At 42.6% G+C, this 23,628-nt stretch overlaps 1 protein-coding gene across 1 annotated transcript in view; it reads left to right on the top strand.

Annotated features, from left to right (window-relative positions):
* Nucleotides 1–1,419: 1,419 nt before the first annotated feature.
* The window catches only part of LOC149798790 (uncharacterized), an 87,839-nt gene continuing 65,630 nt past the window's right edge, over nucleotides 1,420–23,628 (top strand). Inside the window, exons 1-3 of the mRNA XM_089957675.1 lie at nucleotides 1,420–1,496; nucleotides 1,673–1,846; nucleotides 21,947–22,002. The gene's annotated coding sequence lies outside the window, so the exon portion shown is untranslated. The remainder of the gene's footprint in view (nucleotides 1,497–1,672; nucleotides 1,847–21,946; nucleotides 22,003–23,628) is intronic.

Below are 23,628 nucleotides of genomic sequence, written 5' to 3' on the forward strand. Positions count from 1 at the left end.
ACGGTACATTCTGTCTTGGGCAGCGTGATACGCAACCATTAAGAGTGATGTATGAACTAAGCTAGCAATAAATTTCTGCTTGAGATATGCTCTGTTTGGGGCATGAGTGGATTTTAATTAGGATGAAAGGTCCGACAGAGATATTACCGTACGGTAATGTAGCGAAAAGTGACGAAGATAAGACAAATCAGAGTCAAAATTTGGTGAAATATTAGGCCATATGAAATAGGTGTAATACAATGTTCATAGCAGAAGTTTATGCACCCCAACCCAAAAGTTCCACCTGCACTTTTTATGTCCGAAGGTAATTTTTGACACCATGTGATGCTCACGGTGCAAACACAAGCCCTTTTCCTATATGACAGTTATGCAAAACATTGTGTGTACTAAATAGACTGATGCAACTGAAAATAGTTGTCATCCAAGAAGTTTTTTGAGATAATCTACTTGCCCCAAACTCATGTGTTTACTTTTATGGGAGGCTAGCTCTTCTTCCTAGCCGACTATTGGTATTTCACTATCAACATACTGCAGAGTAACTATGGAAGGTGTACATGCCTGACATCAATTTCAAGAACAACACAAGTCCAAAACACCTAGTTCACAAATATATCCATATCTTTAAATAGTAAACAATAATAGCTATAAAAAAAAAAACGTCACACCATAGCCTTAAGTTAAGAAATTTTCCAGGGGACAGTTTACGAAAGTTGACCCTGCCACTTATAACTATTTGCCTCAGAACATCCTGGGTTAATTAAATTAAAATAATAGGGATTATCGTATATTGTCTTGCTTTTTCGTAAGTTGTCAAGAACTGTAGTCTTATTTTAATGAATACTATTAACGTTTCCGTAGGGAAACAAAACAATGTCGCCGTCACATATTCCTCTATGTAACTTAACTCCAGATTAGGGGGGAAAAAACCATACTGTGATGAATGGTGCACGCCCCCAATGAAACAGCCTTGCAAATAGTGTAATTTGTACGGGCCATATTTTCAATGAGAAGAATAAGTTTTAGGACACCGACTTACCTTTGTGACCAACTGTAATGATAACAAAGATGTATTCATCACACACAAGCTATAACATGAAAGGTATGTTAAGCATCTGTCTTTGAAAGTCAAGTGTACATTTTCAAAGGAAATGTTGTAAAATGAACAAAGAATGCGTTGAACATAATGGATGAGCCAGATATATCACACGAGGTAAATATTCAACTTCAGGGCTAATGTCGTATACGTGTTCATTTCTTGTTGTTGGTTCAGTAATCCCGGAAGAAACTAACTTGCATATAATTTCCTCTTACGGGCTTCTTTTCACTGGCGTGACAGTTCTTCCTTGTACCAAAAGGATTGACTTCCTCAAGGAAGTTTATCAACAACTCTTTTGACCGAGTGTACGTTGTTGAAAGAGAGAATCATTCTTTCCAATTGAAATACCGAAGTCTTAGCTAAAATCATAGTTATTTTGCGTTTAGGAACTGAAGTAAATGTACGAGCCTTACCTTTTATAGAAAACATGTTCCCATGTATGGGATTGAAGCACTGTAATGAGTTCACAAAGATTCCTGGAATCAGCAATACAATTTTTTTCTCTGACATTGTGATATTTTTCACTGAGTATTGAAAGGGTATCAGTATGACTTGCTACTTTTTTTCTTTTTGCAGGTTTCAATTTACATGGTGGAAAATAAGGATCAGTCATACTGATAGAAACTGAACCTGATCCAGATACTCCTCCGAATCCAGATACTAAACTTGATCCAGATACTCAACCTGATCCAGATCCTAAACTTGATCCAGATACTCGTCCTAATCCAGATAATCATCCTGATCCAAACGCACAAGAGTAGTATATGGGGATCTTATAGGGTCTATGGGATTTATCATTACAGACCCCCTTGGGAACATATAGGGTCTATGTAAATTTAACATGGAGAAAAATCGTGGGAACATATAGGGTCTATGGGAATTAACATGGCCAAAAACCCTGGGACAATATAGGGTCTATGTAAATTTAACATGGAGAAAAATCGTGGGAACATATAGGGTCTATGGGAATTAACATGGCCAAAAACCCTGGGACAATATAGGGTCTATGTAAATTTAACATGGACATAAACCCTTGGGACTGTATAGGGTCTATGTAAAATTGAAACAGGGAGGGTCTCTATTTTTTTTAAAAAATAAAATAATAAAATAAAAAAATAAAATAAAAAATAAAATAAAAAAAGGGGTAGGCAATTCAAAGACTATCTCTTTTCGAGAAATATGGCTGGCCCTGAAAAGGGCCTTTGGGTTTATGTTAATGTATTCATAAACATAAATGGCACCGCATTGGTCTTCTTCTTCTCCTTAGGCTGCGTCTTACTGTTGGTCCGTACATCAGCACTCTTTTCAGGCATCCTTGTCTTTCCACGTAGATCCTACGTATCCACAGGCTGGTGTTTGTCCTGTGGACAACGGTCCACTTCGATCGGACATACATAAGCAAGTCTGTCCGAAACATCATGGAAGACACAAGGGTGGATGACTCAACTGTAGTCCACATCTTGAAGCGACGAGAATAGGTGAATCAATGCAGTGAACGGCGCTTATTTATAGGGACAGGAGGGATTGAAACGGATTGAGTTCATTCACCAATCCGAACACGCGTTACAGAATTCAGTCAGCCCGCATCCAATCCGAAGAGAGCAGTCTGTGACGTCACGTAGTCAATATAGATTCGCTAACGCTTGTGTGCAGTCAATCTATGCGACAGTGATTCAACATGACGGAAACTCAGAAAACGATCCATTGGGCTGCACCAGCAGGGGAGACTGCCCAAGGGAACTCGGACTTACTTTCAGAAGAAGTGAATTGGGATTTTGTGGATTTTCTCTCCTCGCAAGAATTTGTTCCGGAACCTTCGTTACCTTCTTCATTACCGCAAGTGGAGAATTTTAGACAGAGACAGAAAGAAGAATTGGAGAAATTTATGCAACGACAAAAAGAAGCGGAACAGGCTTTTCTATTGCAGCAACAGCAACAAGAAGAAGAGGTAAGAAAAAAACAACAGCAACAGCAAGAAGAAGAAGTAGCAGCAAAGAAACAAGAGGGTGAGAATCAAACGGTCACGGTACTGTTGGATATTTTAGCGGAGTTAAGAAGTCTGAAACAAATGTATCAGACTTCTTTATCACGACCGAAGAGAATACGACCTTCCCGAGCTAAACACGTCAACCCTGTGACTAAGCCTACCGTACCACCCTTAGTGATTTCAACCCAATCATTATCATCATCATCAACATTACGCAGTCCAGAAGTAGGCCTTGGCCGTGGCAAAGGCATAAGGCAGTTAAAGTTGATTGCTTAAACTCACCCCTACATCGTAAAGAAAAAAGGCCCTTTTCAGGGCCACCCACATATCTCGAAAAGAAATACAATTTCAATTTGCCAATAACTCAAAACAAAAAATAAACCCCACCCATTTTTACCCTTATAGTACGTGCCTGTGTATGAGTGCGTGAGTGTAGCTTCTTATTTTAAAATCAAAACTCAAAGACTCTTACCTTATATCATTCATTTATTCTTTTCTCCATTTTTTACAATCCAATTCACAATTCACAACACAACACTATAATAAAAAGTTCATTGATTTCTTCTTTTCTCCTTGTTTAGTCTCTCTGTTTTTTGAATTTCTTCACCGTCACACTCTTTTCCTCTTCTTCCTCCTCGCTTTCTTCCCTTCTTTTTTTCGTCTCCTGTTTCTTTTTCTTCACCTGTCTGCTTTCTTCCTCTGAAGAATCCCTCTCTTCTTCTGAAGAATCCTTCTTTTCTTCTGACTCCTCTTGTTTCTTTTTTGGGCAATCTGGAGACCAATGTCCTTTTTCTTTACAATAATAACAGGTATCTTTACTTTTGTCTTTTTTAGCTCCTGTTTTTTGACGGTCTGGACACTCTGAAGACCAATGCCCTTTCTTCTGACAGATATAGCAAGTATCTTGACTTTTATCTCGAAAGGAAGGAGAGTAGTCCGTAGGATGGTCTGAAGAGAATTTTCTAATGACCCCTCGCAAAGCTCTGACGAAACGTTCCATCTGGTTAGTCTCTTCCATCGTTGTGCTCGGCTTGAGAGTGAAATGAATAGTGAAAGGACAAGACACACACCCTTTTATATACGCTGGTCTGCTATGACTATAAAGTAGTTCATGGTGTTTGAACTTGAGTCATTTGACTTTTTGCTTTCAAGATGAAACGATCCCATTCATTCGAGAAGAAAGAAGAAGAAAGTAAGAGGCAGAAACGTGATCTATCGCCTCGTACCAGGGCTGAAATATTGACACAAATTCATGCCAGTGATTTTGAAGAGGACATGAGTGAACCAGAATCCGAACCCTCTAAACCAAGTCCACCACCCTTTGTCAACCCTGAAAAGTACTATTCCATTCGAGAGACGGAAAAGCGCTCCTCTAGAAAATTTAGAACCACGGCTTACAAATACACGGTGAAGTTTAAAGATTTCAAGTCCGAAGTACCGTTAGAGAAAGCAGAAGGGTTCATCACCGGAGTGTGGGATTCTTTGCTCACTGCACTCAAGCGACAATGTCAACCCAAAGAAGACGATCGCTTGAGACTTTCCATACAACACGACGGTTTGAAATCCCCTGTTTGGATCGAGTTTATCACCCCTGCAGAATTGACCGCTTCCAAAGTCATGGACAAGATTCAACACGTGCAACAATCTAATGACCAGTTTGACATCACCGATGGAAAAGCCACATTGGACATGACCCACGTCTCTCCTCCTCAAGGGACCGGACGCAAAAAGATGTTATTGGTGAACGACCTTCGCAGCATTAAGCGTAGCCTTGTCCAAATTCACAATCCTCATGACCAGATGTGTTTAGCCCGTGCCATCGTGGTGGGACGAACCTATGCCAACAAGAACGACACGGTAGAATGGAAAAGAGACTGGGAGAACATTCGACAATCGGACCGAGCCAAACAACGAAGTGAAGCAGAACTCCTGTTACGACAAGCTGGCATGTCCAAAGACACACCCTGTGGCATTCCTGAGATGCAAAAATTGCAAGATGCCCTAGCTCCACGATACACTTTGAAAGTGCACCCTCAAGAAGTGCGCGGGTCTCTGTTGTTTCGAGGGCAAGATTTTAAGGACGGAAAATACATTCATGTTTATCATCACGATGACCATTTCGATACCATTACCAGTATCACCGGATTCCTAGGATACGGTTATTACTGTGAGAAATGTGACCATGGTTATAATAATCGAGAGCAACACAAGCATTGTGGATCGAAATGCTCAGGATGTTTGGCCTCTTCACCCTGTCTGAGCGAAGAACCAGTGCCTTGTTCCACTTGTCTGCGCACGTTTGTCAGCCCTACCTGTTACCAACAACATCTGAAAACGCAAGGTTCACAGCAGAAATGTGCTTGTCAACTCCTGAGATTGTGCCCTACGTGTGGACAAGGCATACGTACCAATAGTACCAAGGCACACGTATGTTCAGGAAAAAAGAAATGTCACATTTGTCACCACATCGTGGACTTGGAACACCAATGTTACGTGCAAAAATACCAGCCCCCACCAGAGAAAGAGGACGGTCACAAGAAGAAAGGCAATTTCATCTTTTTCGATTTCGAATGCATGCAAGAGACTGGCATTCACATTCCTAATTTCTGCGTGGCTCATCGAGCGTGCGAGAAGTGCATTCAAGAACCTATCTTCAGTCATTGCCCTCACTGCAGCAAGATTCCTGGAGGGCGTGAAAAAATCTTTCGGGGGCCAAACACGTTAGCCGATTTTGCCCAATGGGTCTTAGACCCCATCGACAAGACGTGGAGCCAAGAGGACATCGGACTTTACGGAGATTGTCATCGTCATGCCACGGTGATGGCTCACAATTTCTCCGGATACGATGGACAGTTTCTTCTCAGATACTATACGGAACATGGCACCGAACGTCCTAAAGTGACTTTGAACGGAGCCAAAATCATTTTCATGCAAGTGGGACAAGTACAGTTTAAAGATTCGATGAGCTATTTGGCCATGCCTTTGAGTCGAATGCCTAAAACGTTTGGAATGACAGAAATGGCTAAAGGGTACTTTCCACACTTTTTCAATACGGAAGCCAATCAACACGCCGTTCTACCCCATTTACCTGAGGCTCACTATTACGACCCCGACAACATGCGTACCGAACAACGAGAAGCTTTCTACGCTTGGTACCAGGCTCACGCCTCTGACCCCTTCGACTTTCAGGAAGAAATGCTAAAGTATTGTCGTTCCGACGTGGACATTTTACGGCGTTGCTGTGGAAAATTTCGAGAACTGTTCATGGAACACGGAGGGGTCGATCCTTTGAAAGAAGCTTGCACCATTGCCAAAGCGTGTTCCTTAGTGTACCGCCAACGATTCATGCTTGAAAACACCGTGGCTGTCATCAGTCCTCAAACGACCCACTATGTCAAGCGTCAATACTCGGTCAAAGCCCTACGTTGGTTACATTACTTGTGCGACAAGGAAGACAAGTGGATTCAGCATGCCCGCAACGGAGGGGGTGAAAAGACCATCGGAACGTATTCGGTCGATGGCTGGGACTTAGAAAACCCCAAGATCGTGTACGAGTTTAACGGTTGCTTATTTCACGGATGTCCCGTTTGTTATCCTGACCGTGGCACTAAAAATCAGTTTTTACAACGAACCATGGAAGACTTGTACCAGGACACTTGTCAGCGACGCCTAAAGTTAGAACAGCAAGGATACCAAGTGGTGGAAATGTGGGAACACGAGTACGATCACCGTATGAAAACCGATCCCGAGTTTAAACGCCTCGTGGAAAGTTACCAGTTCATGGACCCGCTGAACCCGAGGGATAGTTTGTACGGAGGAAGGACCAATGCCACCTGTTTGCTGTACCAAGCCGACGAAGAGAACGGAGAAGAAATCAAATACTTGGACGTGTGTTCGCTGTATCCCTACGTGTGCAAATATTGTCGCTTTCCTGTAGGGCACCGCAATTGTTCACGGAACACATCGACCTGGTCAACATTCGACAATACGAAGGCTTGATCAAGTGTAAAGTTTTGCCTCCCACGAACCTATACCATCCCGTCTTACCTCACCATTGTCAAGGCAAACTGATGTTTCCCTTGTGCCGTACTTGTGCCGAAACGTGCAACCAAGACCAGCCTTGTCATCACAGCCAGGAAGAACGGGCCTTGACCGGAACCTGGGTCAGCGTAGAATTGTTCAAAGCTATGGACATGGGATACCAACTGTTAGAAGTGTACGAAATTTGCCACTTTCCCAAGACACAACAATACCACAAGGGTGACCCCACTCAGAAAGGCATTTTCGCAGACTACGTGGATGCCTTTTTGAAACTGAAGCAAGAAGCCAGTGGCTATCCTTCCTGGTGTCACACTCCCGAAGACCAAATACAATTCAAAGAGAAATACTACGAACAAGAAGGCATCACTTTAGACCACATCGAGAAAAACGAAGGCAGGCGGTCGTTTGCCAAAGTGATGTTAAATTGCTTGTGGGGTAAAATGGCACAACGCCCGTGTTTACCCAAGACGGAATATTTGACAGAACCTTCCCGCTACTTTCAGATGATTCACGACAAAACCAAATTCATGAAACACGTGGACATCGTTCGCGAGGATTTGATCTTAGTCAATTACGAAGAAGATCTGGACTTTGTACAAGACGACCCCTTTGGAAATGTCATCGTTGCGGCTTACGTGACAGCCCATGCTCGCTTAAAATTGTACGAAGCTTTAGAACTGTTAGAAGAACGCGTCCTGTACTTTGACACGGACAGTTGCATTTACATCCATCACCCGATTCAACATCACCCTGACATCGAAGGAGACCGTTTAGGAGCCTGGACAGACGAGCATCCCGACGACAAGATTCTAAGTTTCGTCAGTGGCGGTCCCAAAAATTACGGCTACGAATACCGGGACAAACAAGGAGAAGTGCACACGACGTGCAAAGTGAAAGGACTGACTCTGAATTATCGTACCAGTCGAGTGGTCAACTTTGGGGTATTGAAAGAAGCCTTGCAATCGGAAGAGGATGGAAACTTTAAAGTGACCACCTATCAACCGAACAAGATTGTACGTTTACCCACTCACCACATCGTCAGTCGACCCTTGGAAAAAGTCTATCAAATCGTGTACCAGAAGCGAGTGCGACTTCCCAATCACTTTACGTTACCGTACGGTCACGTCGGTATTGGTCTGTATATAAAAAGGAACCCTAGACAAGATCGATAGTTCATTGTGACTACCAAGACCGAGCAAACAAGATGAATACTTTGAAAGAGACATCGTTCCAGTTTGGGGATTGTAAAAAAGTTGTATCTTCCTCTAGTGTGACTAATATTGGATGGATAAGACCCAGGCATTGCGACGGAAAATGTCCGGAAGGAAACTGCGATTGTCCATGTGGTTACCATTGTAATTGCGTCACGGAGTTTGCAGACGAGTGCGATTGTGAGCCTTGCGATGGATACGATGCTGTACGTTGTGACCTGAGCGATGCCGTAAAGCATCATGGGAACTTTAGTGCCCCTACCCCTATCATGGAAAGTGATGCTGTGCGTGTCAAACCTGTCGGATGCGAAAGTGATGCCGCTCGTCCTCTTGGACATTTTACTGGGTTTCGTTTTAAAGGGGAATGTTCACCTTCACGTCTACCCCCCTACGGATGTCATCCAGCCTTGAGCAAACTCCTACCCATGTCACTCAACCCTCATCGAAACGAACCTGTGAAAAACGAATATTCGTTTCCTGTGCGTTTGTCGGAATACTGCGACTTTGAAAATCGTCTTCAATCGTTCAAAGGAAAATGGCCAAAGTATCTGGGAGGACCGACCCCCGAAGAATTAGCCAGAGCCGGATTTTTCTACTTGGGCGAAGGAGATAAAGTCAGGTGCTTCAGTTGCGATGTGACACTTCACCACTGGGAACCGCAAGATTCGGCCTACGTAGAACATGCTCGATGGTCACCGAATTGTCATTACTTACCCTTAGTGGGACCGAGACATTGAAGTAACTTCTTACCATAATAATCTGTTCATGGATACTTTACAAGAGAACATTCGTGCTTTGCCTGTGGAGTTGAGAGAACGCATTTACCGAGAGCTGGTGAAAATACAAGTGAAACGTAAAGAACAATTGCATCCGTTACGTCACCAGATCTTTAACCACTGGTACCTGAATGGTATAAGAGAACTGATTCGTCAGAAATTGTTTCAGTGGTCAGACCTTGTTCAACACTTTGAGTTAGTGAATGATCGAAATGTTCATTATTTTGGTTACTTCGAGATTCACCTACAGCAATACATTGAGGAAGACAAGTTAAAGGATTATCAACATATTTTACGTGGAATCTACTTAGAGGAAGAGGAAACTTCTAAACGAACTCTGAAGTTTCGGTTACAGTATGCAAGATTTAGATTCCCTACTGGAGAACGAAGATCTCTGGCTAGAAAGTACGTGTATTGTTTCCGAAACAAAGAGACTATAAAAACAGGCTGCCATGCCACGACTTATGTCACATGTCATCCAACAGATTCCGTGGAAGGAACTCAATGACCATATTCAAACCGTGGATCATTACCATCGATTATTACAAGAACTGTATCCATTCAATTTGGGACGACAAGTGGTGTGTGTCTTAGTGACTTGTTTTTTGGGATTTCGTTTACCAGCCGATTCTTTGTGGACTCTTTACGATCAGTACTTACCACCTCCATGGCCTTAAATGGTCACGAAAAACTCCTTTTGCTCAGAGCCTTGCGTTTTCATCTGGATACTTCTCGACCTCTACGGGAAAAAAAGATTCGTCAACTTTTAGCGACCCAAGACGTGTATGACGATGTGTGTGTAGCTTGTGACTTACATCCCCATTGGACAGATGTCCGTGCCTGGAAAGAATGGGATTTTGAGGCTTGGACCCAAGAAGTGGCCCAGTATGCACGAGAGTTGTTCAAGGAAAAAAGTTACTTTTCAACCCGTGTTAGTGACGGTGCCAGAAGAACCCGTCACCCAGGACAGGACTGTCGTGGACAGACCTGAAAGACCCTTTCGGGAGGACACTTGTGTGACCTTACCCCCTGTTGAACTGGTTAGAACATTACCCAAAAGATGTGATTGTTGTACAGACACTTGTGTTTATTCCACGTTCATCGTTATCATGTGCCTTTTATCCTTGTACTTAAGCCTTTGGCTTTTATGTATTTTTGTCTTTCGTATTCATGTTTGATAAAAAAACATTCAATAAACGTGTTCTGAAAAAGTATATAAACTCTTGTCTTGTTTGTTTTCGTGTCACAAGTGACATTTCTCACACCATGGCTACCTCTGCTCCCTCTTCCTCTACTGTCAAAGTCATCGACGAACACTTAGATCGTGCCAGTTGGGAGGCTTTGTATCTTCGCCATCCCTTTAACATGCTCATTGCTGGACCTAGCGGTTCAGGCAAAACCGAATTCGTCAAACGTTTGATCGAACATAAACATCATTTGATCGATCGACCCCCTCAACGGATCGTGTGGTGTTACAAAGAGTGGCAATCGGCGTACAGCCTCTTGCGAGAAAGTCAAGGCGATTCCATCGTGTTTGTGGAAGGCATTCCTAAAGAAGACGACGGCATCGTCTCTGACTCCCGTCAAACCCATTTGGTCATTTTCGACGACATGTTAGGAGAAGACGAAGAAGAAATTAAATTGTGGTTCACGCGCAAAGGGCATCACCGTAATGCCAGTGTCATTTACATCACCCAAAATTTGTTTCAACAAAGTAAAGCCCATCGCACCATCAGTCTCAATGCGCATTACGTGGTCTTGTTTAAAAGCCCTCGAGATAAATCGCAAGTGCAAGTCTTAGCCAAACAGTTAGGAACGCCTTGGCTGACTCAGGCGTACGACGATGCCACTCAAACGCCACACGCCTATTTACTCGTCGATTTGAAACCTACGACCCCCGAGGATTTGCGATTTCGTACCCACTTGTTTCACCACTGGTGCCAAGACGGAGGGCCTGTCCTGTACACGTCTCCGTCCTCGACTTCATTTCACTCCCCATCAAAAAATCTATAAAAACCTCAGACCCTTTTTCGTCTGTCTCACACAGTGTGAACATGACGTCCCTTCAGTCGCATCTTCCCGTCAAATTGATTCGTGCCTTGTATGGCATCAGTCGAGAAAAAAATCCACAAACACGAGCCCGTGTCTTAGAAGCTAGTCTCAAAGAAGTCTTACGATGGTTCACGGTGACGGCACGTCAATTACTCCAAGGAATCATTCAGATTCCTCATCAAACCCAACGCTTTTTCGATCGAAACAAAGTCGCTTTGGTCCAACTGGCCGATCCCCGCATCGACACTCAAACCAAAAAACAAATCATTTTGAAACCTGGAGGGAGCGGTACTCTAGGAGGGGTCATCATTCGCTCACTCTTAAGATGGGATCCTAATGCCCCCAAAGTTATCCCCAAGACAAAAGTCCAACGAAGCCCCAAGAAGAAAAAGAAAAAGACCAGGTCCCCAAGAAGAATAACTTCTCCAGTGGCAGGACCCTCCTCTTACCAGACACCACCACCCCGGAAAAAGAAAAAAAGCCCCCAGAAAAAGAAACAGAGAAAAAGTCCCCAGAAAAAGAAAAGTCCACAGAAGAAAACTAGTCGCAAGAGAGGCACTTCGGCCAGGACGCAACCTTACACTCGCAAACCACGACCTGCCACGGCAGTGACTGCGTCTCCGGCATCCTCACGTTCATCCACTTCTCCGTTGATGACACCCAGAACTGAAGAGTACTTGGAGACGTTGATCACACCAAGAACATCTCCGTTGATGACCCCCAAAAGAACTTCCCCAGTGGCAGGACCCTCCAATTTAGTGGCAGTGGCTGCTGCTCACAAAGTACCTTCTCCCAAAATCAAAGTCCAAGAAAGATCGGGCATGTTACAAAGTTTACTGGATTTGTCCAAGCAAGAACTGGCTCGATTTAGTCCGTTGCGTACCCCTGCACGACGTGTCATGCCTGTCCTCAAACTGATAAAACGTAAAGACAATCAGTGGCGACGCGTTCCAGTATAAAAAGAGCCTGTGACCAAGTCGGGGTATCAGTGAACTTGTAAAAAAGATGTCACCTCCAAGAAGCCACAAAAGAAAGAGACAAAGGCAGACGCGTCATCCGACAAAGCGCTTAGCCAAGCATCGACATTACCCTAAGAAAAGACACAGTCGTTCCAAGAAAAAGAGGCGTCAACAAAGGGGAGGATTCCTTGGTGATTTTGGGAAAAACATTGTCACCTTTATGACAAAGCGATAGTCCCAAAAAAAAGATAAAAGGGTGTGGGTTAAGTCATCGACGTTAGTGTCTGTTCGGTGAATGTCCCGGAACCACAAGCAAAAAATGTCACCCTCCAGAAAACCCCAAGGAAAGAAAAGGAAAGGACTGCCACCACGTTTAGCTAAACATGGGGACCTGTTATCTGTCCTGTCCAAAGCTTCTTCACCCCTACGAAAAAAACTCATTCAAACGGCCTCCAAAGAGGTCATCGATACCGTGTGCGAATGTTGTTTGAACGTTTTGAAAGGCACGATCCCTTTGTCCAAACACCAGAAACAATGCTTAGGCAAACATCGTCACGTTCTTCGCCAAATGGTTCAAAAGAAAATTCCCATTCGTCAAAAAAAGAAGATGTTGGTCCAACGTGGAGGCATTTTACCTCTCTTGTTAGGCCCCATACTGAAAGGAGTCTTGGGAACCATGTTGGGTGGACTGGTGGGAGCAAGATAAAAAGGCCCTCGGAAGTCCCAAGATCTCAGAATCGACCCCTGACAACCCCATGGAAGGACGAAAACTAGCTTTAGTGCCTTACAAACGATGGATGGAATACCATCGGTGGCAAGAACAACGCACCCCGCATTTACCTCCAAATCCCAATTTGAGCGAGATGTCCCAGTTACAACACGAATTGCAATCCTTGATGGATCGCCAAGATTTGTCCGAAACAGAAAAATCGCAAAAGTACGGTCAACTCTTGCAAAGACTGCAACTCTTTCACCAGAAAGCTTTAGACGAAACAGCTCTACCCACTTTGAAAGATTTTAAGACCTTGATGAAAAGTCCAGCACCATCATCATCATTACCACTACCACCACCACTACTGTCATCCCCAACCGTCACCAGAGATGCTACCCCACGAAGACCTGAGGAAGAAGAGACGCGCGAAGTGTTTCAAACACCGTCAGCAGCTCCCATTTCGAGTAAGATTGCAGCATCCTTGTTGACCCCGTCCCCCACACCCCAACGAGAAGAAATGAAAGCTTGGGTTAAAAAGATGATGTCCACACCTCCTTCGACAGAAGTGAAAAAGAAAGAAGAGAAACCAGAAGCGAAAAAAGAAAAGAAAACCAAAGCCATTCCATTGCCACCTCCACCTCCACCACCACCACTACCTTCGACTTCTACTCCCGTAGCCCATCGGACACGTAAATCCGTTTCCAAACCACCCTTTCGACCCACCCAAAGTAGCATCACCGAAGAGTGGGTGACTTATTAACACACCAACACAAAATAAAAAAATGGAAAAAGTCTTAGCCAGCATTTACTACGATCCCTCCCATCCTGCAGGTTACGCAGGAGTTCAAAAATTGTATCGTGCTGCCAAAATGCGACTGAAAAGTCTCCGTTTACCTCAAGTGCAACGATGGCTACAAGAACAAGCTACCTACACTTTACACAAACCCATTCGACGCAAGTTTGCCAGAAGTCGCACCCGAGTGGAAGGCATCGATCATCAATGGCAAGCCGATTTAGCCGATGTCTCTCATTTGGCCAGCTACAATCGCGGCTACAAATATTTGTTTTGTGTCATCGACGTCTTTTCCAAATTTGCCTGGGTCGTGCCCTTGACTTCCAAATCGAGCAGCGAGTTAGTGCGAGCCCTGCAACGGGTGTTGAAACAAAGTGGTCGTCGCCCTCTTCGATGGCAAACGGACAAAGGCACCGAATTTCTGAACCAAGCTTTCCAAAAAGAATTAAAGAAACGTGACATTCATTTTTTTACCACCGAGAATCCCGAAACCAAAGCCAGCATCGTGGAACGTTTTCAACGCACTTTGAAAGAACGCATGTGGAAATATTTTACGCATCACCACACTCTGAAGTACATCGACATCTTACCGCATCTGGTGCAAGCGTACAACCAATCTTACCATCGAAGCATCGGACGTGCCCCGCAAGGCGTGACTCCCGACAACGAAGTGCTGGTGTTCGAGCGCCTGTTCGGTACGTCCCCGACGAGGGCTGTCCCCAAGAAAAGTGGAGAGTTGACCGTAGGAGATTGGGTGCGCATTGGCAAAACCAAACGCACTTTCGACAAAGGTTACTTACCTAACTGGACGACCGAATTGTTTCGCGTCACTGGACGAGTGCATGGCCGTCATCCTGCCGTCTATAAATTGGAAGACATGAACGGAGAAGTACTCAAAGGAACGTTTTATTTGCCCGAGTTACAACGTGTCACCAAAAAAGAAGACGACGTGTACGACATCGAAAGCATTCTCGAACGCAGAACCCGTAAAGTGGGCAAACGACGTGTCAAAGAAGTCAAAGTACGTTGGAAAGGATATCCACCCAGTTTCGATTCTTGGATCGACGCTTCGCAAGTCATCGACTATAAAAAGAAGTGACCATCATGCCCTTTCACACAGCAGACGCAGCTACGTCGACCACTCCTCCTTCTTCACCCAGTTCTTCTGTGCAAGATTTACAAAAACAACCCTTGTGGGTGTGGTGTGGAGAACGTGTGCCTAAAACGCAAATCGTCTTTTTCTGCCAAATCTTCGTGGTGTATTGTGTCATCGGGGCAGCCATCGCCAATTTGAGTTTGCAACAAGGAGACAAACAATTGTGGACCATTTTATTGAGCAGTTGTATCGGTTACCTGCTTCCCAATCCCTCCCTGAAATTCTCCTCGAACGGGAACGTTGTGTCCAGTGCCAGTGCCAGTCACCACTCCAACAACAACCACAACCAGAACCCCATTTTGGGCGGAGACACGCCTCTGACGTTCACTAACCCCTCGGACAGCCACAGAACTCTGGAATTATGAGTCACCAAAACCAATTTTACTTAACCTTACCCAGTGACAGTTCCATGGAGGTGTTTCCTAAGAACACGTTGTGCTGTTACACGGCTAAATTACCTCAGGCCATCCCCTTAGATCACGAAGCCCATTGGGAAGTGGCTTTAGTAGAAATGATTCACCCTACACAAATCCAAAACATCACCGAAAAACAAAACTTTTTTGAGGTCGAAATCCTGAACGAACAATTACAAAAGACCATAAATGAAATCGGCGGGTTTTCAGGGATCACAACACAAGCCAGCAATCCAGCCTTCAAAATCTACACCTTGAAAATTCCACCAGGGTTTTATTTTAGTGGCCAACATTTGGTGGACACTATTGCGGACAGGTTCGAGTTAGCCTTTGGCAAAGCCCTGAACAAACTAACTAAACGTGTCATCCTGGAGTACCATAAAGTGGCTCGTCGCTTACTGATGAAATTTCAGGACACCCAAATATTGTCCCTCAGGTTCAATGGTAGTTTGTTTGAAATTTTGGGTGGACATCCAACAATGGTCGCAAACAATTGGAGCCCCAAGATCAACAGTAATATGGATTTTTACAGAGCTTTTGGAAACCCGGTGGAACTGAACCAAGGACTGAATTTAATGTTCGTGTACTCCGATGTGGTGGAGTATAACGTGGTGGGACACACCTCTGTGCCATTACTGCGTGTCATTCCTTTCAAAGTGGATTCTACTACGAACACTGACGAGGAAGGTGGAAACACTTACCACGTCCACCGCGAATTTGTCCATCCTCACTATTTGCCTGTCAGCAAGTCGTATTTGGACACGGTCAACATTGCTATAAAAGGAGATCTGGGACAAAATATTCCATTCACCAAAGGAAAAGTCACGGTGAAACTCCATTTTCGAAAACGGTTCTCTCACGACTCGTAAGTAAGTCATGTATCCAGTGTACCGAGGGGTGGCTCGACAGCGAGGACACGGTTTAGGAGACATGTTAAAATCGGCCTTTCGTTCGGTGGTCCCGGTGTTGAAACCGATGGTGACACGCGGATTGCACGCCTTGAAAGATGCGGCACTGACGCAAGGCAAAGAATTTCTCCAAAATGTCATCATCGACAAACAAAACCCTAAAGAAGCCTTCATGAGGGCAGGCAAAAATGTCTTGCTGCAAACGGGCAAAGACATTTTGGGCCGACGAGACACACCTATAAATGCCCTGCACGCTACCGAATCAGCCATTCAGCAAGGACAAGGCAGAAAGAGACGACGACGAAAACACCCTTTCACCAGACTTCAAGCGAGAAAGGCCAAGAAAAGAAAAACCGTTCGAGACTTAGACGTTTTCGATTATTGAGAAAGAGAAAAAAATGATGCACCGAGAGTCTTGCGCTTGTTCCAAGACGGAACTGGATCTGTTTGCCATGCCCCCCACCATGATGACGATGCAAGAATCCCAGTGGGTGGAATTTCATCCCGTCTCCTCATTGACAGCCTCAGCTCCCATCGAGTTTGAAATCAAAGGACAGCCCGAAGATTACATCGATCTGAATAGCAGTTACTTGTACTTGAAAGTCAAAGTTATCGAAGATGACAATTCGCCCCTAGAAAGTACTGATGTAATAGCTCCCGTCAACAATTTCATGCATTCCTTGTTTAGCGGAGTGGACTTGTACTTGAATAACAAACTGGTCAGCAGCAGCATGGATACTTACCCTTATCGAGCGTACCTGGAAAATCTCTTGACGTACGGAATAGACGCCAAGAACACTCATCTCGATGCCTGTGTGGTATGGGAAGCTGACGATGCTAACGAGTTTGAAACAAAAGAAATTGATACAAAGGATAAAACTAAATTAACAAATGATGGATTTATAGAACGAAGAAACAGAATCATAGAAAACAAAAGTTTAGAACTGATGGATCGTTTGCATTTGGACATGTGGTTGCAAGAGAAATATTTGCTGAACGGGGTGGATGTCCGCCTGAGACTGAATCGTAGCAGTGCCGCGTTCCATTTGATAGGTAATGATGCTTGCAAAACTGTCATCGAGGAAGCCAGGCTCTACGTACGACGCGTGGAAGTGTTACCTAAAGTGGGTAACGACATCAGTCAAACATTGAGCAGAACGACCGCCAAGTATCCCATACGACGCGTGGAAGTGAAAACGTTCACCATTCCCAAGGGACAGCGATCCATGATCGAAGATCATTTGTTCCAAGGACAGTTACCCAAACGTTTGATCATTGGTATCGTCGAGAATACAGCCTTCAACGGAGATTTAGGTAAAAATCCTTTTAACTTTCATCACTTTGGCGTGTCCAAAATCGAAGTCAGTCGCGATGGCAAGACCTTGTGTACCCGACCTTTCGAGCCTAACTTTACCCAGAACAATTACTTGAGATCGTACTTGTCCCTGTACGAAGCCACGGGTCAGTTAGGAACCAACACTAGTCACGGCATTACGTACAAAGATTACGCAGGAGGCTATGCTTTGTGGGCTTTCGATTTCACTCCAGACCAAGGCAGCGACGAGGGACATTTCCACCCTATAAAATCTGGCCAGATTCGTGTGGAAATTCAGTTTAAAGACCGAACCCCTGATGAAACGGTGAACGTCATCCTGTATGCAGAATTCGATAATACCATAGAAATCAACAGTTTGAGAGAAGTCATTCTAGATTATTAGAAGCCATGGAAGACTGCTATCCCTCTTTACAAAGTGGAGAAACTTTGGACATGAAATGTGAGGAGACTGTGGAAGAAGAAGTGATCATGATGAAGTCAAGATGGCCAGAACAAGAAGCCCATTTAGTCTCCTGTTTTGCCAAACACTTGGTCGACAAAATGACGGAATTGATCAAGAAAAATTGCTATGGATGTCAAAACGATCATCCCAGTCAAATTCAACACGATAAATGCCTGATGTTGAGTCAAGAAGAAAAATTGGACGAGTATCTGGACGAAGCTTGGAGCCTCATCTCGAACAAAGACGTGTTGTACCAGTGGTATAAAGACTTGCGTGAACATTCTTGTCCACCATTAACCACTCAAGAGATCCATCGTATCGAAGCTCTCCTGAATCAGAGTGAAGAAACAGAACGAATCACCGTTTATTCGTCAGACATTTTCAAGCAAAAAGTCAGAATCGAATTGACGACTTATTATTACCTGTGAAGAAAAAACACAAAAACAATGGATACCTGGGAACTTTATTACCTTTTGAACCACAGTTCGTATACGGCTTCTTGGAATCCTGTCGTCTGTGCTAAAGATGAACTCCCTCATCGCAAACCTAAAGACCATCAAGCTTACGTAATCAACACGGACGACAGTCATCTCCCAGGAACCCACTGGGTAGCCGTCTACTTTCCTCAAGAAGGCTGTGTGGAATATTTTGATTCGTACGGATTGCCCCCTTTGGAAGACGATATCATCGACTTTATGAGAAGAAATGCTCAAACCACCCGATTCAATAATGTGAAATTACAAGGCACAGATTCCTTGGTGTGTGGACAGTACTGTGTGCATTTTCTGCATCATCGCAGCCTGGGCTATTCCTTAGAACATTTAGTGACTCATTTCGATCCTCGTTCTTCTGCTAGAAACGATGTGAAAGTAGATCGATGGTTTTGTGACCATTATGCTTATCTTTTGTCTCAAGCTAGGAAACGTAGTGTCCATCAATGGCCTAATGATTTCCAACAGTGGAAATCACAATTTCATTCACAACGTTGTCAGCCCTGTTTAAAGTAGATTGAGAAAAAAATGTTAGTGATTTGAAAAAATATGGTTTGATGTTATAGTGTTGGATTATTGTTAAAAATGTTAGAGTTGTTGTTTAGTGTTAAGTGATTTTTGAATAAAAAATGTTGTGTTTTGAAAAAATGCTTTTGTCTTTTGTTTAGCTATAAGAATGTTGAATTGATGCTCTTTCATTTCTTACTATCCCTCTCATGACAATCACTGAACGTTGCGAATCGAAAATCGTGTGGGGGGATGTTTTCCTTCACGTCCGCGCTTTCACTATGATAACCGGGGTTGTTTCCAGTCTAGCCATCCATTGTCGACTCATCCTCCTACGAAGATGTGCTCCAAACTAGCTAAGCTCAACGAAGCCTACGTGAATTTGCATAGGGTCAGACACAGTCTGATACCGAAGCCAGAAGAAATAGAGAATGTGAGAATGTTAAAAATCACTGAAGACCTGATAGAAGAGCTCTTCAGAGAAGAAGTGAACAGGGAAAAAGAAGAATGGACGGAGAAGTACAGACTTCAGAGACAGCAGCAACAGCAGCAACAACAGCAACAACCTGAAGCTGACAGAGGCTTTGTCGATTGTCGTATCGACACCAAAGAGTTCTTCTTCTCTTTCCGAAGAAGCAGACCTATCGCCAGAAAGTCTATCCTCAGAGGACATCGCATTCTTAGAAACTAAAAAAGAATGCCATAGCAAAACAAAAAAAACAGCCCTTTTCAGGGCTACCCCAATACTCTAGAAAAGAAGTAACGATGGATTTGCCAATGCGTATAGGTAGAGTAGTGTGAAAATAAACACTAACTCTTTATTGATAGTGAAAGTGTATGTGTTGGTGTGTTTGTGTTTGTAAGAGCTCAAGTAAGTTGGTGTGGATAGTAGATTAAAATGATATCTTTTATTAGTGTTTGAGGTGTATATTAGGAGTGAGATTGAATTGCTTTGCGTATGTGGATAGTCTATTGAAGTGATTTATAAAAAATTTTAAAATAGTGATGGGTAGCATAAAAAGTGAGTGAGTGTTTCTTTTAGGTCCGCGCGTTGTTGTTTTTTTGGTCATGATCTAGGTAAGATGAATTTTATGTTATTAGGGGGATGTTTTCCATCACGTCCGCGCTTTCAGTATAAATTGAAACTCGTTAGGCAGTCCAGTTACCCTTGTTGATTGATCAACACCAAAAAATGAACACGAGACTTGAGAAACTGTTGGAGCTTCATGTGCATCTGGAATATGCCAGGCACATATTAAATGAACTGGCCGCGGAAGCCATTGTCGAGGAGGGAAGGATAAGAGAGGAGGAAAGAAGAAAAAAAGATGAGGAGGAGAGAAGATATAAAGAAGAAGAAGAAAGAAGATATAAAGAGGAAAGAAGAAACAAAGAAGAGGAGGAGGAAAAGGAGAGAAGAAATTTCAAAATCCCAGAGAGCGAAAATTGGGATTCTGAAGCGACATATCCTGTCTCTGCTCTCTCCCCCCAAAAGGTAAAAAGTAACTGGGGGATAAGATGTGTATGTGGCGCCAGGCCTGGAAGGTGCCACCATTAACCAGGTGCCCATGAAGTTCCAAACAAAACAGCCCTTTTCAGGGCTACCCAATACTCTAGAAAAGAAATAACGATCGATTTGCCAATGCGTATAGGTAGAGTAGTGTGAAAATAAACACTAACTCTTTATTACTAGTGGAAGTGTATGTGTTTGTGTGATTGAGTTAGTAAATGTTGAAGTAAGTTTGCGTGTTTGTGTTTGTGGTTGTAAGAGCTTAGGTATGTTTGTGTGAATAGTAGATTATGGGTTTCTTTATTGTTTCTTAGCGTATGTGAAGAGTATAGTTTGGGTTATATTATATGAAATGAAAAAGTAGGGGATGTTTTCCTTCACGTCCGCGCATTGTTGGGTCATGATCTAGGTAAGATCAATTTTATGTTTTTAGGGGGATGTTTTCCATCACGTCCGCACTTTCAGTATAAAACTAACAGTGTTGGCCATTGGAGCTCATTCTACGGAATAAGCAAACAAGAAGATGCCAGCAGCTTCAGCTTTATACAACGATCTTATGGGAAGTTGGTATTGGATGGTAGATGGATTGAGTGTAGCAGAAAGGGTTGAACAGGAATGGAGGTATGAAGTGACAAAAGACTTCGTCACAAGACAAGTAAAGAGCCTGCACTTAGCCGTAAACATCGTGAAAGAAATGATAGAGGATGAGGAGAAGAGAATCAGAGGTTTAATTAACCCACCGTATGTCAAAGTGGGTAAGTTAAAAGAAGCAATAGATCATGTGACAAGTGCAAGGTGCTTTTTAGAAGACGTTGCAGAATGGACAGATTGGTGTTTTGCAAAGTGGGGGTTAGAAAAACTTAAGAAAGCTGAAGAACTAATGAGGAATGTGCTGACCAAAGAGGTCAAGAAGATCAAAGAAAAGTGGTCCAATGAAAGAAAAGACGAAGAAAATAGAAGAAAAAAGGACGAATTGGAAAAACTGAACACAAACTGGATGAAAATCCAAGAGAAGTTCCGGGCCATGGGTCACCCGGACTGGCTGCCGGAAACAGAAAAGAAGAAGAAGAAAGGAATGATGAACAAATTAAGAAGATGTTGGAAAAAGTTAAGAAGATAAAAGAAGAAGAAGAAAAACCCAAAGGTCCTTTTCAGGGCCAGCCATATATCTCGAAAAGAGATAGTCTTTGAATTGCCTACCCCTTTTTTATTTTATTTTTTTTTTAAAAAAAAATAGAGACCCTCCCTGTTTCAATTTTACATAGACCCTATACAGTCCCAAGGGTTTATGTCCATGTTAAATTTACATAGACCCTATATTGTCCCAGGGTTTTTGGTCATGTTAATTCCCATAGACCCTATATGTTCCCACGATTTTTCTCCATGTTAAATTTACATAGACCCTATATTGTCCCAGGGTTTTTGGCCATGTTAATTCCCATAGACCCTATATGTTCCCACGATTTTTCTCCATGTTAAATTTACATAGACCCTATATGTTCCCAAGGGGGTCTGTAATGATAAATCCCATAGACCCTATAAGATCCCCATATACTACTCACAAGAAACATGCTTTGACGGACAGACCTAGCTTCCGCAACAGTTGTGTTTTGGGGTATGTACTAATTAGAAGTAAGGAAGTTGAAATAATTCTTTTCTTGAAATGAATATTCCCTGTTAATGTGTCCTTACCTTATCTTACTCATAGCTGGGTCCCACTCTGTTGCATAACAATGTACCAACATGACCTTATGTTTGTAGATTAAACTTTGATCGATACAATTCTGAAGCACGTTATTTACTAAACTATGTGATGGATTTTTGTTAAGTTAATACACCTTATACAACCCTTTCTTACAAATAATTGACTCCAAAATGAAACAACGTTTGCATTGATCATAAACATAATATTTCACGTTCCCTCACAATCTGCAACTCTAAAATCCTTTCTTGGCATTCAAGCAGCATTGTAATAAAATTTTGGTTGTGTTCTGACACATCGATGGTTAAAAAAGACAACAAGCATATGAAATTGCACAAAAGTTTAAATCTTGGAACAAACACAGACAGTCATAAATCTCAATATACACAGCCCCCACCTCTTTTGGGGGGTGGGTGGGTGGGTGGGTAGTGTTCTGTTTCCATTAATATTGTGAGACTTTCTGGCGTTTCCTTTGCTACTGACTGTCATTACTAACGAAAATAAAGTTGTACATATCTACCAAATGACTGTCATTACTAACGAAAATAAAGTTGGAAATATCTACCAAATGACTGTCATTACTAACGAAAATAAAGTTGTAAATATCTACCAAATGACTGTCATTACTAATGAAAATAAAGTTGTAAATATCTACCAAATGACTGTCATTACTAACGAAAATAAAGTTGTACATATCTACCAAATGACTGTCATTACTAACGAAAATAAAGTTGTACATATCTACCAAATGACTGTCATTACTAACGAAAATAAAGTTGGAAATATCTACCAAATGACTGTCATTACTAACGAAAATAAAGTTGTAAATATCTACCAAATGACTGTCATTACTAACGAAAATAAAGTTGTACATATCTACCAAATGACTGTCATTACTAATGAAAATAAAGTTGCAAATATCTACCAAATGACTGTCATTACTAACGAAAATAAAGTTGTACATATCTACCAAATGACTGTCATTAGTAACGAAAATAAAGTTGTACATATCTACCAAATGACTGTCATTAGTAACGAAAATAAAGTTGTACATATTTACCAAATGACTGTCATTAGTAACGAAAATAAAGTTGTAAATATCTACCAAATGACTGTCATTACTAACGAAAATAAAGTTGTGCATATCTACCAAATGACTGTCATTACTAACGAAAATAAAGTTGTACATATCTACCAAATGACTGTCATTACTAACGAAAATAAAGTTGTACGTATCTACCAAATGGCTGTCTTTACTAACGAAAACAAATGTGTACATATCTACCAACTGACTGTCATTACCAACGAAAATACAGTTGTATATATCTACCAAGAGACTGTCATTACTAACGAAAATACAATTGTACCAACAGACTGACATTACCAACGAAAATACAGTTGTACATATCTACCAAATGAGTGTCATTACCAACGAAAATACACTTGTACATATCTACCAAGAGACTGTCATTACCAACGAAAATACAGTTGTACATATCTACCAAATGAGTGTCACTACCAACGAAAATACATTTGTAC

This window comes from Sinohyriopsis cumingii, chromosome 5 (assembly GCF_028554795.1).
Source record: "Sinohyriopsis cumingii isolate HCF-2022 chromosome 5, ASM2855479v2, whole genome shotgun sequence".
Taxonomy (NCBI): Eukaryota; Metazoa; Mollusca; class Bivalvia; order Unionida; family Unionidae; genus Sinohyriopsis; species Sinohyriopsis cumingii.